Below are 19867 nucleotides of genomic sequence, written 5' to 3'. Positions count from 1 at the left end.
CCACAGTTTGTGCAGTCTAGAGGGCAGTTTTGAATTACTGACTCATTGTACCTGATGATGGTACCAACGAAGGCATATAATGGTTGGCTGATAGTCCACACCATCGAACTTCTTGAATAAAACAACAACTATTTGTTGAAACGAAACAATGCAAAACAAATTGATGAATACCACCCCGGATGTAGCAGTTTATCTCCTTAGCATGGTAAGTTGTACACAAGTGTTACGGCAAAATTAACTAAATTACTTGACCACTTTCATATTGTTGTCAATCTTAACTTTGAACAAACTGTTTTTACGAACGTAATCTTTTTTCGCAGGCTCTTGATGAAACGTTGAAGGTCGAACTGGTGAGCAAAAGAAAAATCCAAAGAGCTTATTCCTGTCCCAGGAATCGGTTACGCAATAGGTTCGATAACAGTTTTGTGTCAAAGCGGGGTGCTGTAATTTCGAAAAAGCGCTCTCGCACCGAAGACGATGACAATAATTGCTCGCTAACTCATGAGTCTCATTTAAACTCTCATGAAAATGAAACCTTTCAATCAACGAAACGAGCAAGAAAATCATTCAGCAACCCAACTAATGTTGTTCACTGTTACAGAGGAAAGGCAGCGGTACCGCTTGCAAGAAAAACGGCTTTTAAACCTATATCGGACATTGAATCATCTTCCAAATCTACTCGTTCTTGTTCTTCCCTTGTTTCTCAAGTCCTCAGAACGCAACATGGCCGCCATTGTCGACAAATGCTAACAGCAGTGTAATAGAACACTGGTAACTTCAAGAGCATATGAAAGACATATTTTACTTATTAAAGATATGCGTTGAAATATATACAACTTAGATGTTTTCATCAAGTTTGTTCCATCGCGTTGATGTACTTTCGCAATTACCTTCTTTTTGTGGCTTTTTCGTGTCTTCGTCTTCAAGCAGTCATGTGCTTATTTTCATCACTTGCAATAAAGCAAAATATTAAACTAGTGCACATCATTTTTCTGATTTCAGACATTGTTGCACAAAACTTTGAGGTTTCTCAAGGAATCTGTTCAAACCAGAAAAAGCATGTTAGTAATGGATTTTTGTACTTTTTTGGCGTTGAAAGTCAACTCTTGTCAACTAAAATCTCACAGATAATGCAGAAAAAATAACAAACGCTCCCCGTCGGGGAATCGAACCCCGGTCTCCCGCGTGACAGGCGGGGATACTTACCACTATACTAACGAGGACATGAAACATGTTGTTAATTATTGGAATGTCAATTCTGAAGAAATGTTTTTCGCAAACATAAACAAAACTTAAAACGTTAGTTAATCACTATAAGCGTACCACGCTAACTTTGAAGAGCGGACTTTTTCTGATAAGCAGTCTTATCTCATTAAACAAAATAAATGTCTAAAACGAAGTCGAAACGCAAAGTTTAAACGCGGCACTTGAAAAACACGTTGACTTCTTAAACTTTTTTTCTGGCAAAGTTACCTATATAATGGTTGGCTGATAGTCCACACCATCGAACTTCTTGAATAAAACAACAACTATTTGTTGAAAAGAAACAATGCAAAACAAATTGATGAATACCACCCCGGATGTAGCAGTTTATCTCCTTAGCATGGTAAGTTGTACACAAGTGTTACGGCAAAATTAACTAAATTACTTGACCACTTTCATATTGTTGTCAATCTTAACTTTGAACAAACTGTTTTTACGAACGTAATCTTTTTTCGCAGGCTCTTGATAAAACGTTGAAGGTCGAACTGGTGAGCAAAAGAAAAATCCAAAGAGCTTATTCCTGTCCCAGTAATCGGTTACGCAATAGGTTCGATAACAGTTTTGTGTCAAAGCGGGGTGCTGTAATTTCGAAAAAGCGCTCTCGCACCGAAGACGATGACAATAATTGCTCGCTAACTGATGAGTCTCATTTAAACTCTCATGAAAATGAAACCTTTCAATCAACGAAACGAGCAAGAAAATCATTCAGCAACCCAACTAATGTTGGTCACTGTTATAGAGGAAAGGCAGCGGTACCGCTTGCAAGAAAAACGGCTTTTAAACCTATATCGGACCTTGAATCATCTTCCAAATCTACTCGTTCTTGTTCTTCCCTTGTTTCTCAAGTCCTCAGAACGCAACATGGCCGCCATTGTCGACAAATGCTAACAGCAGTGTAATAGAACACTGGTAACTTCAAGAGCATATGAAAGACATATTTTACTTATTAAAGATATGCGTTGAAATATATATAGATGTTTTCATCAAGTTTGTTCCATCGCGTTGATGTACTTTCGCAATTACCTTCTTTTTGTGGCTTTTTCGTGTCTTCGTCTTCAAGCAGTCATGTGCTTATTTTCATCATTTGCAATAAAGCAAAATATTAAACTAGTGCACATCATTTTTTTGATTTCAGACATTCTTGCACAAAACTTTGAGGTTTCTCAAGGAATCTGTTCAAACCAGGAAAAGCATGTTAGTAATGGATTTTTGCACTTTTTTGGCGTTGAAAGTCAACTGTTGTCAACTAAAATCTCACAGATAATGCAGAAAAAATAACAAACGCTGCCCGTCGGGGAATCGAACCCCGGTCTCCCGCGTGACAGGCGGGGATACTTACCACTATACTAACGAGGACATGAAACATGTTGTTAATTATTGGAATGTCAATTCTGAAGAAATGTTTTTCGCAAACATAAACAAAACTTAAAACGTTAGTTAATCACTATAAGCGTACCACGCTAACTTTGAAGAGCGGACTTTTTCTGATAAGCAGTCTTATCTCATTAAACAAAATAAATGTCTGATACGAAGTCGAAACGCAAAGTTTAAACGCGGCACTTGAAATACACGTTGACTTCTTAAACTTTTTTTCTGGCAAAGTTACCTATATAATGGTTGGCTGATAGTACACACCATCGAACTTCTTGAATAAAACAACAACTATTTGTTGAAAAGAAACAATGCAAAACAAATTGATGAATACCACCCCGGATGTAGCAGTTTATCTCCTTAGCATGGTAAGTTGTACACAAGTGTTACGGCAAAATTAACTAAATTACTTGACCACTTTCATATTGTTGTCAATCTTAACTTTGAACAAACTGTTTTTACGAACGTAATCTTTTTTCGCAGGCTCTTGATGAAACGTTGAAGGTCGAACTGGTGAGCAAAAGAAAAATCCAAAGAGCTTATTCCTGTCCCAGGAATCGGTTACGCAATAGGTTCGATAACAGTTTTGTGTCAAAGCGGGGTGCTGTAATTTCGAAAAAGCGCTCTCGCACCGAAGACGATGACAATAATTGCTCGCTAACTGATGAGTCTCATTTAAACTCTCATGAAAATGAAACCTTTCAATCAACGAAACGAGCAAGAAAATCATTCAGCAGCCCAACTAATGTTGGTCACTGTTACAGAGGAAAGGCAGCGGTACCGCTTGCAAGAAAAACGGCTTTTAAACCTATATCGGACATTGAATCATCTTCCAAATCTACTCGTTCTTGTTCTTCCCTTGTTTCTCAAGTCCTCAGAACGCAACATGGCCGCCATTGTCGACAAATGCTAACAGCAGTGTAATAGAACACTGGTAACTTCAAGAGCATATGAAAGACATATTTTACTTATTAAAGATATGCGTTGAAATATATACAACTTAGATGTTTTCATCAAGTTTGTTCCATCGCGTTGATGTACTTTCGCAATTACCTTCTTTTTGTGGCTTTTTCGTGTCTTCGTCTTCAAGCAGTCATGTGCTTATTTTCATCACTTGCAATAAAGCAAAATATTAAACTAGTGCACATCATTTTTCTGATTTCAGACATTGTTGCACAAAACTTTGAGGTTTCTCAAGGAATCTGTTCAAACCAGAAAAAGCATGTTAGTAATGGATTTTTGTACTTTTTTGGCGTTGAAAGTCAACTGTTGTCAATTAAAATCTCACAGATAATGCAGAAAAAATAACAAACGCTCCCCGTCGGGGAATCGAACCCCGGTCTCACGCGTGACAGGCGGGGATACTTACCACTATACTAACGAGGACATGAAACATGTTATTAATTATTGGAATGTCAATTCTGAAGAAATGTCTTTCGCAAACATAAACAAAACTTAAAACGTTAGTTAATCACTATGAGCGTACCACGCTAACTTTGAAGAGCGGACTTTTTCTGATAAGCAGTCTTATCTCATTAAACAAAATAAATGTCTGATACGAAGTCGAAACGCAAAGTTTAAACGCGGCACTTGAAAAACACGTTGACTTCTTAAACTTTTTTTCTGGCAAAGTTACCTATATAATGGTTGGCTGATAGTACACACCATCGAACTTCTTGAATAAAACAACAACTATTTGTTGAAAAGAAACAATGCAAAACAAATTGATGAATACCACCCCGGATGTAGCAGTTTATCTCCTTAGCATGGTAAGTTGTACACAAGTGTCACGGCAAAATTAACTAAATTACTTGACCACTTTCATATTGTTGTCAATCTTAACTTTGAACAAACTGTTTTTACGAACGTAATCTTTTTTCGCAGGCTCTTGATGAAACGTTGAAGGTCGAACTGGTGAGCAAAAGAAAAATCCAAAGAGCTTATTCCTGTCCCAGGAATCGGTTACGCAATAGGTTCGATAACAGTTTTGTGTCAAAGCGGGGTGCTGTAATTTCGAAAAAGCGCTCTCGCACCGAAGACGATGACAATAATTGCTCGCTAACTAATGAGTCTCATTTAAACTCTCATGAAAATGAAACCTTTCAATCAACGAAACGAGCAAGAAAATCATTCAGCTGCCCAACTAATGTTGGTCACTGTTACAGAGGAAAGGCAGCGGTACCGCTTGCAAGAAAAACGGCTTTTAAACCTATATCGGACATTGAATCATCTTCCAAATCTACTCGTTCTTGTTCTTCCCTTGTTTCTCAAGTCCTCAGAACGCAACATGGCCGCCATTGTCGACAAATGCTAACAGCAGTGTAATAGAACACTGGTAACTTCAAGAGCATATGAAAGACATATTTTACTTATTAAAGATATGCGTTGAAATATATATAGATGTTTTCATCAAGTTTGTTCCATCGCGTTGATGTACTTTCGCAATTACCTTCTTTTTGTGGCTTTTTCGTGTCTTCGTCTTCAAGCAGTCATGTGCTTATTTTCATCACTTGCAATTAAGCAAAATATTAAACTAGTGCACATCATTTTTTTGATTTCAGACATTGTTGCACAAAACTTTGAGGTTTCTCAAGGAATCTGTTCAAACCAGAAAAAGCATGTTAGTAATGGATTTTTGTACTTTTTTGGCGTTGAAAGTCAACTGTTGTCAACTAAAATCTCACAGATAATGCAGAAAAAATAACAAACGCTGCCCGTCGGGGAATCGAACCCCGGTCTCCCGCGTGACAGGCGGGGATACTTACCACTATACTAACGAGGACATGAAACATGTTGTTAATTATTGGAATGTCAATTCTGAAGAAATGTCTTTCGCAAACATAAACAAAACTTAAAACGTTAGTTAATCACTATGAGCGTACCACGCTAACTTTGAAGAGCGGACTTTTTCTGATAAGCAGTCTTATCTCATTAAACAAAATAAATGTCTGATACGAAGTCGAAACGCAAAGTTTAAACGCGGCACTTGGAAAACACGTTGACTTCTTAAACTTTTTTTCTGGCAAAGTTCCGTATATAATGGTCGGCTGATAGTACACACCATCGAACTTCTTGAATAAAACAACAACTATTTGTTGAAAAGAAACAATGCAAAACAAATTGATGAATACCACCCCGGATGTAGCAGTTTATCTCCTTAGCATGGTAAGTTGTACACAAGTGTTACGGCAAAATTAACTAAATTACTTGACCACTTTCATATTGTTGTCAATCTTAACTTTGAACAAACTGTTTTTACGAACGTAATCTTTTTTCGCAGGCTCTTGATGAAACGTTGAAGGTCGAACTGGTGAGCAAAAGAAAAATCCAAAGAGCTTATTCCTGTCCCAGGAATCGGTTACGCAATAGGTTCGATAACAGTTTTGTGTCAAAGCGGGGTGCTGTAATTTCGAAAAAGCGCTCTCGCACCGAAGACGATGACAATAATTGCTCGCTAACTAATGAGTCTCATTCAAACTCTCATGAAAATGAAACCTTTCAATCAACGAAACGAGCAAGAAAATCATTCAGCAGCCCAACTAATGTTGGTCACTGTTACAGAGGAAAGGCAGCGGTACCGCTTGCAAGAAAAACGGCTTTTAAACCTATATCGGACATTGAATCATCTTCCAAATCTACTCGTTCTTGTTCTTCCCTTGTTTCTCAAGTCCTCAGAACGCAACATGGCCGCCATTGTCGACAAATGCTAACAGCAGTGTAATAGAACACTGGTAACTTCAAGAGCATATGAAAGACATATTTTGCTTATTAAAGATATGCGTTGAAATATATACAACTTAGATGTTTTCATCAAGTTTGTTCCATCGCGTTGATGTACTTTCGCAATTACCTTCTTTTTGTGGCTTTTTCGTGTCTTCGTCTTCAAGCAGTCATGTGCTTATTTTCATCACTTGCAATAAAGCAAAATATTAAACTAGTGCACATCATTTTTTTGATTTCAGACATTCTTGCACAAAACTTTGAGGTTTCTCAAGGAATCTGTTCAAACCAGAAAAAGCATGTTAGTAATGGATTTTTGTACTTTTTTGGCGTTGAAAGTCAACTCTTGTCAACTAAAATCTCACAGATAATGCAGAAAAAATAACAAACGCTCCCCGTCGGGGAATCGAACCCCGGTCTCCCGCGTGACAGGCGGGGATACTTACCACTATACTAACGAAGACATGAAACATGTTGTTAATTATTGGAATGTCAATTCTGAAGAAATGTTTTTCGCAAACATAAACAAAACTTAAAACGTTAGTTAATCACTATAAGCGTACCACGCTAACTTTGAAGAGCGGACTTTTTCTGATAAGCAGTCTTATCTCATTAAACAAAATAAATGTCTGATACGAAGTCGAAACGCAAAGTTTTGAAAAGAAACAATGCAAAACAAATTGATGAATACCACCCCGGATGTAGCAGTTTATCTCCTTAGCATGGTAAGTTGTACACAAGTGTTACGGCAAAATTAACTAAATTACTTGACCACTTTCATATTGTTGTCAATCTTAACTTTGAACAAACTGTTTTTACGAACGTAATCTTTTTTCGCAGGCTCTTGATGAAACGTTGAAGGTCGAACTGGTGAGCAAAAGAAAAATCCAAAGAGCTTATTCCTGTCCCAGGAATCGGTTACGCAATAGGTTCGATAACAGTTTTGTGTCAAAGCGGGGTGCTGTAATTTCGAAAAAGCGCTCTCGCACCGAAGACGATGACAATAATTGCTCGCTAACTGATGAGTCTCATTTAAACTCTCATGAAAATGAAACCTTTCAATCAACGAAACGAGCAAGAAAATCATTCAGCAGCCCAACTAATGTTGGTCACTGTTACAGAGGAAAGGCAGCGGTACCGCTTGCAAGAAAAACGGCTTTTAAACCTATATCGGACATTGAATCATCTTCCAAATCTACTCGTTCTTGTTCTTCCCTTGTTTCTCAAGTCCTCAGAACGCAACATGGCCGCCATTGTCGACAAATGCTAACAGCAGTGTAATAGAACACTGGTAACTTCAAGAGCATATGAAAGACATATTTTGCTTATTAAAGATATGCGTTGAAATATATACAACTTAGATGTTTTCATCAAGTTTGTTCCATCGCGTTGATGTACTTTCGCAATTACCTTCTTTTTGTGGCTTTTTCGTGTCTTCGTCTTCAAGCAGTCATGTGCTTATTTTCATCACTTGCAATAAAGCAAAATATTAAACTAGTGCACATCATTTTTTTGATTTCAGACATTGTTGCACAAAACTTTGAGGTTTCTCAAGGAATCTGTTCAAACCAGAAAAAGCATGTTAGTAATGGATTTTTGTACTTTTTTTGGCGTTGAAAGTCAACTCTTGTCAACTAAAATCTCACAGATAATGCAGAAAAAATAACAAACGCTCCCCGTCGGGGAATCGAACCCCGGTCTCCCGCGTGACAGGCGGGGATACTTACCACTATACTAACGAAGACATGAAACATGTTGTTAATTATTGGAATGTCAATTCTGAAGAAATGTTTTTCGCAAACATAAACAAAACTTAAAACGTTAGTTAATCACTATAAGCGTACCACGCTAACTTTGAAGAGCGGACTTTTTCTGATAAGCAGTCTTATCTCATTAAACAAAATAAATGTCTGATACGAAGTCGAAACGCAAAGTTTAAACGCGGCACTTGAAAAACACGTTGACTTCTTAAACTTTTTTTCTGGCAAAGTTACCTATATAATGGTTGGCTGATAGTACACACCATCGAACTTCTTGAATAAAACAACAACTATTTGTTGAAAAGAAACAATGCAAAACAAATTGATGAATACCACCCCGGATGTAGCAGTTTATCTCCTTAGCATGGTAAGTTGTACACAAGTGTTACGGCAAAATTAACTAAATTACTTGACCACTTTCATATTGTTGTCAATCTTAACTTTGAACAAACTGTTTTTACGAACGTAATCTTTTTTCGCAGGCTCTTGATGAAACGTTGAAGGTCGAACTGGTGAGCAAAAGAAAAATCCAAAGAGCTTATTCCTGTCCCAGGAATCGGTTACGCAATAGGTTCGATAACAGTTTTGTGTCAAAGCGGGGTGCTGTAATTTCGAAAAAGCGCTCTCGCACCGAAGACGATGACAATAATTGCTCGCTAACTGATGAGTCTCATTTAAACTCTCATGAAAATGAAACCTTTCAATCAACGAAACGAGCAAGAAAATCATTCAGCAGCCCAACTAATGTTGGTCACTGTTACAGAGGAAAGGCAGCGGTACCGCTTGCAAGAAAAACGGCTTTTAAACCTATATCGGACATTGAATCATCTTCCAAATCTACTCGTTCTTGTTCTTCCCTTGTTTCTCAAGTCCTCAGAACGCAACATGGCCGCCATTGTCGACAAATGCTAACAGCAGTGTAATAGAACACTGGTAACTTCAAGAGCATATGAAAGACATATTTTACTTATTAAAGATATGCGTTGAAATATATACAACTTAGATGTTTTCATCAAGTTTGTTCCATCGCGTTGATGTACTTTCGCAATTACCTTCTTTTTGTGGCTTTTTCGTGTCTTCGTCTTCAAGCAGTCATGTGCTTATTTTCATCACTTGCAATAAAGCAAAATATTAAACTAGTGCACATCATTTTTTTGATTTCAGACATTGTTGCACAAAACTTTGAGGTTTCTCAAGGAATCTGTTCAAACCAGAAAAAGCATGTTAGTAATGGATTTTTGTACTTTTTTGGCGTTGAAAGTCAACTCTTGTCAACTAAAATCTCACAGATAATGCAGAAAAAATAATAAACGCTCCCCGTCGGGGAATCGAGCCCCGGTCTCCCGCGTGACAGGCGGGGATACTTACCACTATACTAACGAAGACATGAAACATGTTGTTAATTATTGGAATGTCAATTCTGAAGAAATGTTTTTCGCAAACATAAACAAAACTTAAAACGTTAGTTAATCACTATAAGCGTACCACGCTAACTTTGAAGAGCGGACTTTTTCTGATAAGCAGTCTTATCTCATTAAACAAAATAAATGTCTGATACGAAGTCGAAACGCAAAGTTTAAACGCGGCACTTGAAAAACACGTTGACTTCTTAAACTTTTTTTCTGGCAAAGTTACCTATATAATGGTTGGCTGATAGTACACACCATCGAACTTCTTGAATAAAACAACAACTATTTGTTGAAAAGAAACAATGCAAAACAAATTGATGAATACCACCCCGGATGTAGCAGTTTATCTCCTTAGCATGGTAAGTTGTACACAAGTGTTACGGCAAAATTAACTAAATTACTTGACCACTTTCATATTGTTGTCAATCTTAACTTTGAACAAACTGTTTTTACGAACGTAATCTTTTTTCGCAGGCTCTTGATGAAACGTTGAAGGTCGAACTGGTGAGCAAAAGAAAAATCCAAAGAGCTTATTCCTGTCCCAGGAATCGGTTACGCAATAGGTTCGATAACAGTTTTGTGTCAAAGCGGGGTGCTGTAATTTCGAAAAAGCGCTCTCGCACCGAAGACGATGACAATAATTGCTCGCTAACTAATGAGTCTCATTCAAACTCTCATGAAAATGAAACCTTTCAATCAACGAAACGAGCAAGAAAATCATTCAGCAGCCCAACTAATGTTGGTCACTGTTACAGAGGAAAGGCAGCGGTACCGCTTGCAAGAAAAACGGCTTTTAAACCTATATCGGACATTGAATCATCTTCCAAATCTACTCGTTCTTGTTCTTCCCTTGTTTCTCAAGTCCTCAGAACGCAACATGGCCGCCATTGTCGACAAATGCTAACAGCAGTGTAATAGAACACTGGTAACTTCAAGAGCATATGAAAGACATATTTTACTTATTAAAGATATGCGTTGAAATATATACAACTTAGATGTTTTCATCAAGTTTGTTCCATCGCGTTGATGTACTTTCGCAATTACCTTCTTTTTGTGGCTTTTTCGTGTCTTCGTCTTCAAGCAGTCATGTGCTTATTTTCATCACTTGCAATAAAGCAAAATATTAAACTAGTGCACATCATTTTTTTGATTTCAGACATTGTTGCACAAAACTTTGAGGTTTCTCAAGGAATCTGTTCAAACCAGAAAAAGCATGTTAGTAATGGATTTTTGTACTTTTTTGGCGTTGAAAGTCAACTCTTGTCAACTAAAATCTCACAGATAATGCAGAAAAAATAACAAACGCTCCCCGTCGGGGAATCGAACCCCGGTCTCCCGCGTGACAGGCGGGGATACTTACCACTATACTAACGAAGACATGAAACATGTTGTTAATTATTGGAATGTCAATTCTGAAGAAATGTTTTTCGCAAACATAAACAAAACTTAAAACGTTAGTTAATCACTATAAGCGTACCACGCTAACTTTGAAGAGCGGACTTTTTCTGATAAGCAGTCTTATCTCATTAAACAAAATAAATGTCTGATACGAAGTCGAAACGCAAAGTTTAAACGCGGCACTTGAAAAACACGTTGACTTCTTAAACTTTTTTTCTGGCAAAGTTACCTATATAATGGTTGGCTGATAGTACACACCATCGAACTTCTTGAATAAAACAACAACTATTTGTTGAAAAGAAACAATGCAAAACAAATTGATGAATACCACCCCGGATGTAGCAGTTTATCTCCTTAGCATGGTAAGTTGTACACAAGTGTTACGGCAAAATTAACTAAATTACTTGACCACTTTCATATTGTTGTCAATCTTAACTTTGAACAAACTGTTTTTACGAACGTAATCTTTTTTCGCAGGCTCTTGATCAAACGTTGAAGGTCGAACTGGTGAGCAAAAGAAAAATCCAAAGAGCTTATTCCTGTCCCAGGAATCGGTTACGCAATAGGTTCGATAACAGTTTTGTGTCAAAGCGGGGTGCTGTAATTTCGAAAAAGCGCTCTCGCACCGAAGACGATGACAATAATTGCTCGCTAACTGATGAGTCTCATTCAAACTCTCATGAAAATGAAACCTTTCAATCAACGAAACGAGCAAGAAAATCATTCAGCAGCCCAACTAATGTTGTTCACTGTTACAGAGGAAAGGCAGCGGTACCGCTTGCAAGAAAAACGGCTTTTAAACCTATATCGGACATTGAATCATCTTCCAAATCTACTCGTTCTTGTTCTTCCCTTGTTTCTCAAGTCCTCAGAACGCAACATGGCCGCCATTGTCGACAAATGCTAACAGCAGTGTAATAGAACACTGGTAACTTCAAGAGCATATGAAAGACATATTTTACTTATTAAAGATATGCGTTGAAATATATACAACTTAGATGTTTTCATCAAGTTTGTTCCATCGCGTTGATGTACTTTCGCAATTACCTTCTTTTTGTGGCTTTTTCGTGTCTTCGTCTTCAAGCAGTCATGTGCTTATTTTCATCACTTGCAATAAAGCAAAATATTAAACTAGTGCACATCATTTTTTTGATTTCAGACATTGTTGCACAAAACTTTGAGGTTTCTCAAGGAATCTGTTCAAACCAGAAAAAGCATGTTAGTAATGGATTTTTGTACTTTTTTGGCGTTGAAAGTCAACTCTTGTCAACTAAAATCTCACAGATAATGCAGAAAAAATAATAAACGCTCCCCGTCGGGGAATCGAACCCCGGTCTCCCGCGTGACAGGCGGGGATACTTACCACTATACTAACGAAGACATGAAACATGTTGTTAATTATTGGAATGTCAATTCTGAAGAAATGTTTTTCGCAAACATAAACAAAACTTAAAACGTTAGTTAATCACTATAAGCGTACCACGCTAACTTTGAAGAGCGGACTTTTTCTGATAAGCAGTCTTATCTCATTAAACAAAATAAATGTCTGATACGAAGTCGAAACGCAAAGTTTAAACGCGGCACTTGAAAAACACGTTGACTTCTTAAACTTTTTTTCTGGCAAAGTTACCTATATAATGGTTGGCTGATAGTACACACCATCGAACTTTTGAATAAAACAACAACTATTTGTTGAAAAGAAACAATGCAAAACAAATTGATGAATACCACCCCGGATGTAGCAGTTTATCTCCTTAGCATGGTAAGTTGTACACAAGTGTTACGGCAAAATTAACTAAATTACTTGACCACTTTCATATTGTTGTCAATCTTAACTTTGAACAAACTGTTTTTACGAACGTAATCTTTTTTCGCAGGCTCTTGATGAAACGTTGAAGGTCGAACTGGTGAGCAAAAGAAAAATCCAAAGAGCTTATTCCTGTCCCAGGAATCGGTTACGCAATAGGTTCGATAACAGTTTTGTGTCAAAGCGGGGTGCTGTAATTTCGAAAAAGCGCTCTCGCACCGAAGACGATGACAATAATTGCTCGCTAACTAATAAGTCTCATTCAAACTCTCATGAAAATGAAACCTTTCAATCAACGAAACGAGCAAGAAAATCATTCAGCAGCCCAACTAATGTTGGTCACTGTTACAGAGTAAAGGCAGCGGTACCGCTTGCAAGAAAAACGGCTTTTAAACCTATATCGGACATTGAATCATCTTCCAAATCTACTCGTTCTTGTTCTTCCCTTGTTTCTCAAGTCCTCAGAACGCAACATGGCCGCCATTGTCGACAAATGCTAACAGCAGTGTAATAGAACACTGGTAACTTCAAGAGCATATGAAAGACATATTTTACTTATTAAAGATATGCGTTGAAATATATACAACTTAGATGTTTTCATCAAGTTTGTTCCATCGCGTTGATGTACTTTCGCAATTACCTTCTTTTTGTGGCTTTTTCGTGTCTTCGTCTTCAAGCAGTCATGTGCTTATTTTCATCACTTGCAATAAAGCAAAATATTAAACTAGTGCACATCATTTTTTTGATTTCAGACATTGTTGCACAAAACTTTGAGGTTTCTCAAGGAATCTGTTCAAACCAGAAAAAGCATGTTAGTAATGGATTTTTGTACTTTTTTGGCGTTGAAAGTCAACTGTTGTCAACTAAAATCTCACAGATAATGCAGAAAAAATAATAAACGCTCCCCGTCGGGGAATCGAACCCCGGTCTCCCGCGTGACAGGCGGGGATACTTACCACTATACTAACGAAGACATGAAACATGTTGTTAATTATTGGAATGTCAATTCTGAAGAAATGTTTTTCGCAAACATAAACAAAACTTAAAACGTTAGTTAATCACTATAAGCGTACCACGCTAACTTTGAAGAGCGGACTTTTTCTGATAAGCAGTCTTATCTCATTAAACAAAATAAATGTCTGATACGAAGTCGAAACGCAAAGTTTAAACGCGGCACTTGAAAAACACGTTGACTTCTTAAACTTTTTTTCTGGCAAAGTTACCTATATAATGGTTGGCTGATAGTACACACCATCGAACTTCTTGAATAAAACAACAACTATTTGTTGAAAAGAAACAATGCAAAACAAATTGATGAATACCACCCCGGATGTAGCAGTTTATCTCCTTAGCATGGTAAGTTGTACACAAGTGTTACGGCAAAATTAACTAAATTACTTGACCACTTTCATATTGTTGTCAATCTTAACTTTGAACAAACTGTTTTTACGAACGTAATCTTTTTTCGCAGGCTCTTGATGAAACGTTGAAGGTCGAACTGGTGAGCAAAAGAAAAATCCAAAGAGCTTATTCCTGTCCCAGGAATCGGTTACGCAATAGGTTCGATAACAGTTTTGTGTCAAAGCGGGGTGCTGTAATTTCGAAAAAGCGCTCTCGCACCGAAGACGATGACAATAATTGCTCGCTAACTGATGAGTCTCATTCAAACTCTCATGAAAATGAAACCTTTCAATCAACGAAACGAGCAAGAAAATCATTCAGCAGCCCAACTAATGTTGTTCACTGTTACAGAGGAAAGGCAGCGGTACCGCTTGCAAGAAAAACGGCTTTTAAACCTATATCGGACATTGAATCATCTTCCAAATCTACTCGTTCTTGTTCTTCCCTTGTTTCTCAAGTCCTCAGAACGCAACATGGCCGCCATTGTCGACAAATGCTAACAGCAGTGTAATAGAACACTGGTAACTTCAAGAGCATATGAAAGACATATTTTACTTATTAAAGATATGCGTTGAAATATATACAACTTAGATGTTTTCATCAAGTTTGTTCCATCGCGTTGATGTACTTTCGCAATTACCTTCTTTTTGTGGCTTTTTCGTGTCTTCGTCTTCAAGCAGTCATGTGCTTATTTTCATCACTTGCAATAAAGCAAAATATTAAACTAGTGCACATCATTTTTTTGATTTCAGACATTGTTGCACAAAACTTTGAGGTTTCTCAAGGAATCTGTTCAAACCAGAAAAAGCATGTTAGTAATGGATTTTTGTACTTTTTTGGCGTTGAAAGTCAACTCTTGTCAACTAAAATCTCACAGATAATGCAGAAAAAATAATAAACGCTCCCCGTCGGGGAATCGAACCCCGGTCTCCCGCGTGACAGGCGGGGATACTTACCACTATACTAACGAAGACATGAAACATGTTGTTAATTATTGGAATGTCAATTCTGAAGAAATGTTTTTCGCAAACATAAACAAAACTTAAAACGTTAGTTAATCACTATAAGCGTACCACGCTAACTTTGAAGAGCGGACTTTTTCTGATAAGCAGTCTTATCTCATTAAACAAAATAAATGTCTGATACGAAGTCGAAACGCAAAGTTTAAACGCGGCACTTGAAAAACACGTTGACTTCTTAAACTTTTTTTCTGGCAAAGTTACCTATATAATGGTTGGCTGATAGTACACACCATCGAACTTTTGAATAAAACAACAACTATTTGTTGAAAAGAAACAATGCAAAACAAATTGATGAATACCACCCCGGATGTAGCAGTTTATCTCCTTAGCATGGTAAGTTGTACACAAGTGTTACGGCAAAATTAACTAAATTACTTGACCACTTTCATATTGTTGTCAATCTTAACTTTGAACAAACTGTTTTTACGAACGTAATCTTTTTTCGCAGGCTCTTGATGAAACGTTGAAGGTCGAACTGGTGAGCAAAAGAAAAATCCAAAGAGCTTATTCCTGTCCCAGGAATCGGTTACGCAATAGGTTCGATAACAGTTTTGTGTCAAAGCGGGGTGCTGTAATTTCGAAAAAGCGCTCTCGCACCGAAGACGATGACAATAATTGCTCGCTAACTAATAAGTCTCATTCAAACTCTCATGAAAATGAAACCTTTCAATCAACGAAACGAGCAAGAAAATCATTCAGCAGCCCAACTAATGTTGGTCACTGTTACAGAGTAAAGGCAGCGGTACCGCTTGCAAGAAAAACGGCTTTTAAACCTATATCGGACATTGAATCATCTTCCAAATCTACTCGTTCTTGTTCTTCCCTTGTTTCTCAAGTCCTCAGAACGCAACATGGCCGCCATTGTCGACAAATGCTAACAGCAGTGTAATAGAACACTGGTAACTTCAAGAGCATATGAAAGACATATTTTACTTATTAAAGATATGCGTTGAAATATATACAACTTAGATGTTTTCATCAAGTTTGTTCCATCGCGTTGATGTACTTTCGCAATTACCTTCTTTTTGTGGCTTTTTCGTGTCTTCGTCTTCAAGCAGTCATGTGCTTATTTTCATCACTTGCAATAAAGCAAAATATTAAACTAGTGCACATCATTTTTTTGATTTCAGACATTGTTGCACAAAACTTTGAGGTTTCTCAAGGAATCTGTTCAAACCAGAAAAAGCATGTTAGTAATGGATTTTTGTACTTTTTTGGCGTTGAAAGTCAACTGTTGTCAACTAAAATCTCACAGATAATGCAGAAAAAATAATAAACGCTCCCCGTCGGGGAATCGAACCCCGGTCTCCCGCGTGACAGGCGGGGATACTTACCACTATACTAACGAAGACATGAAACATGTTGTTAATTATTGGAATGTCAATTCTGAAGAAATGTTTTTCGCAAACATAAACAAAACTTAAAACGTTAGTTAATCACTATAAGCGTACCACGCTAACTTTGAAGAGCGGACTTTTTCTGATAAGCAGTCTTATCTCATTAAACAAAATAAATGTCTGATACGAAGTCGAAACGCAAAGTTTAAACGCGGCACTTGAAAAACACGTTGACTTCTTAAACTTTTTTTCTGGCAAAGTTACCTATATAATGGTTGGCTGATAGTACACACCATCGAACTTCTTGAATAAAACAACAACTATTTGTTGAAAAGAAACAATGCAAAACAAATTGATGAATACCACCCCGGATGTAGCAGTTTATCTCCTTAGCATGGTAAGTTGTACACAAGTGTTACGGCAAAATTAACTAAATTACTTGACCACTTTCATATTGTTGTCAATCTTAACTTTGAACAAACTGTTTTTACGAACGTAATCTTTTTTCGCAGGCTCTTGATGAAACGTTGAAGGTCGAACTGGTGAGCAAAAGAAAAATCCAAAGAGCTTATTCCTGTCCCAGGAATCGGTTACGCAATAGGTTCGATAACAGTTTTGTGTCAAAGCGGGGTGCTGTAATTTCGAAAAAGCGCTCTCGCACCGAAGACGATGACAATAATTGCTCGCTAACTAATGAGTCTCATTCAAACTCTCATGAAAATGAAACCTTTCAATCAACGAAACGAGCAAGAAAATCATTCAGCAGCCCAACTAATGTTGTTCACTGTTACAGAGGAAAGGCAGCGGTACCGCTTGCAAGAAAAACGGCTTTTAAACCTATATCGGACATTGAATCATCTTCCAAATCTACTCGTTCTTGTTCTTCCCTTGTTTCTCAAGTCCTCAGAACGCAACATGGCCGCCATTGTCGACAAATGCTAACAGCAGTGTAATAGAACACTGGTAACTTCAAGAGCATATGAAAGACATATTTTACTTATTAAAGATATGCGTTGAAATATATACAACTTAGATGTTTTCATCAAGTTTGTTCCATCGCGTTGATGTACTTTCGCAATTACCTTCTTTTTGTGGCTTTTTCGTGTCTTCGTCTTCAAGCAGTCATGTGCTTATTTTCATCACTTGCAATAAAGCAAAATATTAAACTAGTGCACATCATTTTTCTGATTTCAGACATTGTTGCACAAAACTTTGAGGTTTCTCAAGGAATCTGTTCAAACCAGGAAAAGCATGTTAGTAATGGATTTTTGCACTTTTTTGGCGTTGAAAGTCAACTGTTGTCAACTAAAATCTCACAGATAATGCAGAAAAAATAACAAACGCTGCCCGTCGGGGAATCGAACCCCGGTCTCCCGCGTGACAGGCGGGGATACTTACCACTATACTAACGAAGACATGAAACATGTTGTTAATTATTGGAATGTCAATTGTGAAGAAATGTTTTTCGCAAACATAAACAAAACTTAAAACGTTAGTTAATCACTATAAGCGTACCACGCTAACTTTGAAGAGCGGACTTTTTCTGATAAGCAGTCTTATCTCATTAAACAAAATAAATGTCTGATACGAAGTCGAAACGCAAAGTTTAAACGCGGCACTTGAAAAACACGTTGACTTCTTAAACTTTTTTTCTGGCAAAGTTACCTATATAATGGTTGGCTGATAGTACACACCATCGAACTTCTTGAATAAAACAACAACTATTTGTTGAAAAGAAACAATGCAAAACAAATTGATGAATACCACCCCGGATGTAGCAGTTTATCTCCTTAGCATGGTAAGTTGTACACAAGTGTTACGGCAAAATTAACTAAATTACTTGACCACTTTCATATTGTTGTCAATCTTAACTTTGAACAAACTGTTTTTACGAACGTAATCTTTTTTCGCAGGCTCTTGATGAAACGTTGAAGGTCGAACTGGTGAGCAAAAGAAAAATCCAAAGAGCTTATTCCTGTCCCAGGAATCGGTTACGCAATAGGTTCGATAACAGTTTTGTGTCAAAGCGGGGTGCTGTAATTTCGAAAAAGCGCTCTCGCACCGAAGACGATGACAATAATTGCTCGCTAACTAATGAGTCTCATTCAAACTCTCATGAAAATGAAACCTTTCAATCAACGAAACGAGCAAGAAAATCATTCAGCAGCCCAACTAATGTTGTTCACTGTTACAGAGGAAAGGCAGCGGTACCGCTTGCAAGAAAAACGGCTTTTAAACCTATATCGGACATTGAATCATCTTCCAAATCTACTCGTTCTTGTTCTTCCCTTGTTTCTCAAGTCCTCAGAACGCAACATGGCCGCCATTGTCGACAAATGCTAACAGCAGTGTAATAGAACACTGGTAACTTCAAGAGCATATGAAAGACATATTTTACTTATTAAAGATATGCGTTGAAATATATACAACTTAGATGTTTTCATCAAGTTTGTTCCATCGCGTTGATGTACTTTCGCAATTACCTTCTTTTTGTGGCTTTTTCGTGTCTTCGTCTTCAAGCAGTCATGTGCTTATTTTCATCACTTGCAATAAAGCAAAATATTAAACTAGTGCACATCATTTTTTTGATTTCAGACATTGTTGCACAAAACTTTGAGGTTTCTCAAGGAATCTGTTCAAACCAGAAAAAGCATGTTAGTAATGGATTTTTGTACTTTTTTGGCGTTGAAAGTCAACTCTTGTCAACTAAAATCTCACAGATAATGCAGAAAAAATAACAAACGCTCCCCGTCGGGGAATCGAACCCCGGTCTCCCGCGTGACAGGCGGGGATACTTACCACTATACTAACGAAGACATGAAACATGTTGTTAATTATTGGAATGTCAATTCTGAAGAAATGTTTTTCGCAAACATAAACAAAACTTAAAACGTTAGTTAATCACTATAAGCGTACCACGCTAACTTTGAAGAGCGGACTTTTTCTGATAAGCAGTCTTATCTCATTAAACAAAATAAATGTCTGATACGAAGTCGAAACGCAAAGTTTAAACGCGGCACTTGAAAAACACGTTGACTTCTTAAACTTTTTTTCTGGCAAAGTTACCTATATAATGGTTGGCTGATAGTACACACCATCGAACTTCTTGAATAAAACAACAACTATTTGTTGAAAAGAAACAATGCAAAACAAATTGATGAATACCACCCCGGATGTAGCAGTTTATCTCCTTAGCATGGTAAGTTGTACACAAGTGTTACGGCAAAATTAACTAAATTACTTGACCACTTTCATATTGTTGTCAATCTTAACTTTGAACAAACTGTTTTTACGAACGTAATCTTTTTTCGCAGGCTCTTGATGAAACGTTGAAGGTCGAACTGGTGAGCAAAAGAAAAATCCAAAGAGCTTATTCCTG

The 19867-nt window shown here is 37.3% G+C and overlaps 12 non-coding genes across 12 annotated transcripts; all 12 read right to left on the bottom strand.

Annotated features, from left to right (window-relative positions):
* Positions 1–1151: 1151 nt before the first annotated feature.
* Positions 1152–1223, bottom strand: Trnad-guc (transfer RNA aspartic acid (anticodon GUC)). The gene has a single exon. It is a non-coding gene; the product is annotated as a tRNA-Asp (tRNA).
* A 1324-nt stretch (positions 1224–2547) lies between these two features.
* Positions 2548–2619, bottom strand: Trnad-guc (transfer RNA aspartic acid (anticodon GUC)). Its single transcript has one exon. It is a non-coding gene; the product is annotated as a tRNA-Asp (tRNA).
* Positions 2620–3948: 1329 nt separating this feature from the next.
* On the bottom strand, positions 3949–4020 carry Trnad-guc (transfer RNA aspartic acid (anticodon GUC)). Its single transcript has one exon. It is a non-coding gene; the product is annotated as a tRNA-Asp (tRNA).
* A 1324-nt stretch (positions 4021–5344) lies between these two features.
* Positions 5345–5416, bottom strand: Trnad-guc (transfer RNA aspartic acid (anticodon GUC)). The gene has a single exon. It is a non-coding gene; the product is annotated as a tRNA-Asp (tRNA).
* A 1329-nt stretch (positions 5417–6745) lies between these two features.
* Trnad-guc (transfer RNA aspartic acid (anticodon GUC)) lies at positions 6746–6817 on the bottom strand. The gene has a single exon. It is a non-coding gene; the product is annotated as a tRNA-Asp (tRNA).
* A 1209-nt stretch (positions 6818–8026) lies between these two features.
* On the bottom strand, positions 8027–8098 carry Trnad-guc (transfer RNA aspartic acid (anticodon GUC)). The gene has a single exon. It is a non-coding gene; the product is annotated as a tRNA-Asp (tRNA).
* A 2730-nt stretch (positions 8099–10828) lies between these two features.
* Trnad-guc (transfer RNA aspartic acid (anticodon GUC)) lies at positions 10829–10900 on the bottom strand. The gene has a single exon. It is a non-coding gene; the product is annotated as a tRNA-Asp (tRNA).
* A 1329-nt stretch (positions 10901–12229) lies between these two features.
* Trnad-guc (transfer RNA aspartic acid (anticodon GUC)) lies at positions 12230–12301 on the bottom strand. The gene has a single exon. It is a non-coding gene; the product is annotated as a tRNA-Asp (tRNA).
* A 1328-nt stretch (positions 12302–13629) lies between these two features.
* Trnad-guc (transfer RNA aspartic acid (anticodon GUC)) lies at positions 13630–13701 on the bottom strand. The gene has a single exon. It is a non-coding gene; the product is annotated as a tRNA-Asp (tRNA).
* Positions 13702–15030: 1329 nt separating this feature from the next.
* Positions 15031–15102, bottom strand: Trnad-guc (transfer RNA aspartic acid (anticodon GUC)). The gene has a single exon. It is a non-coding gene; the product is annotated as a tRNA-Asp (tRNA).
* Positions 15103–16430: 1328 nt separating this feature from the next.
* On the bottom strand, positions 16431–16502 carry Trnad-guc (transfer RNA aspartic acid (anticodon GUC)). The gene has a single exon. It is a non-coding gene; the product is annotated as a tRNA-Asp (tRNA).
* Positions 16503–19232: 2730 nt separating this feature from the next.
* On the bottom strand, positions 19233–19304 carry Trnad-guc (transfer RNA aspartic acid (anticodon GUC)). The gene has a single exon. It is a non-coding gene; the product is annotated as a tRNA-Asp (tRNA).
* Positions 19305–19867: the final 563 nt, after the last annotated feature.

Source organism: Phallusia mammillata, chromosome 6 (assembly GCF_965637545.1).
Source record: "Phallusia mammillata chromosome 6, kaPhaMamm4.hap1.1, whole genome shotgun sequence".
In the NCBI taxonomy this organism is placed as follows: Eukaryota; Metazoa; Chordata; class Ascidiacea; order Phlebobranchia; family Ascidiidae; genus Phallusia; species Phallusia mammillata.
This window is presented reverse-complemented; position numbering and strand designations above follow the sequence as displayed.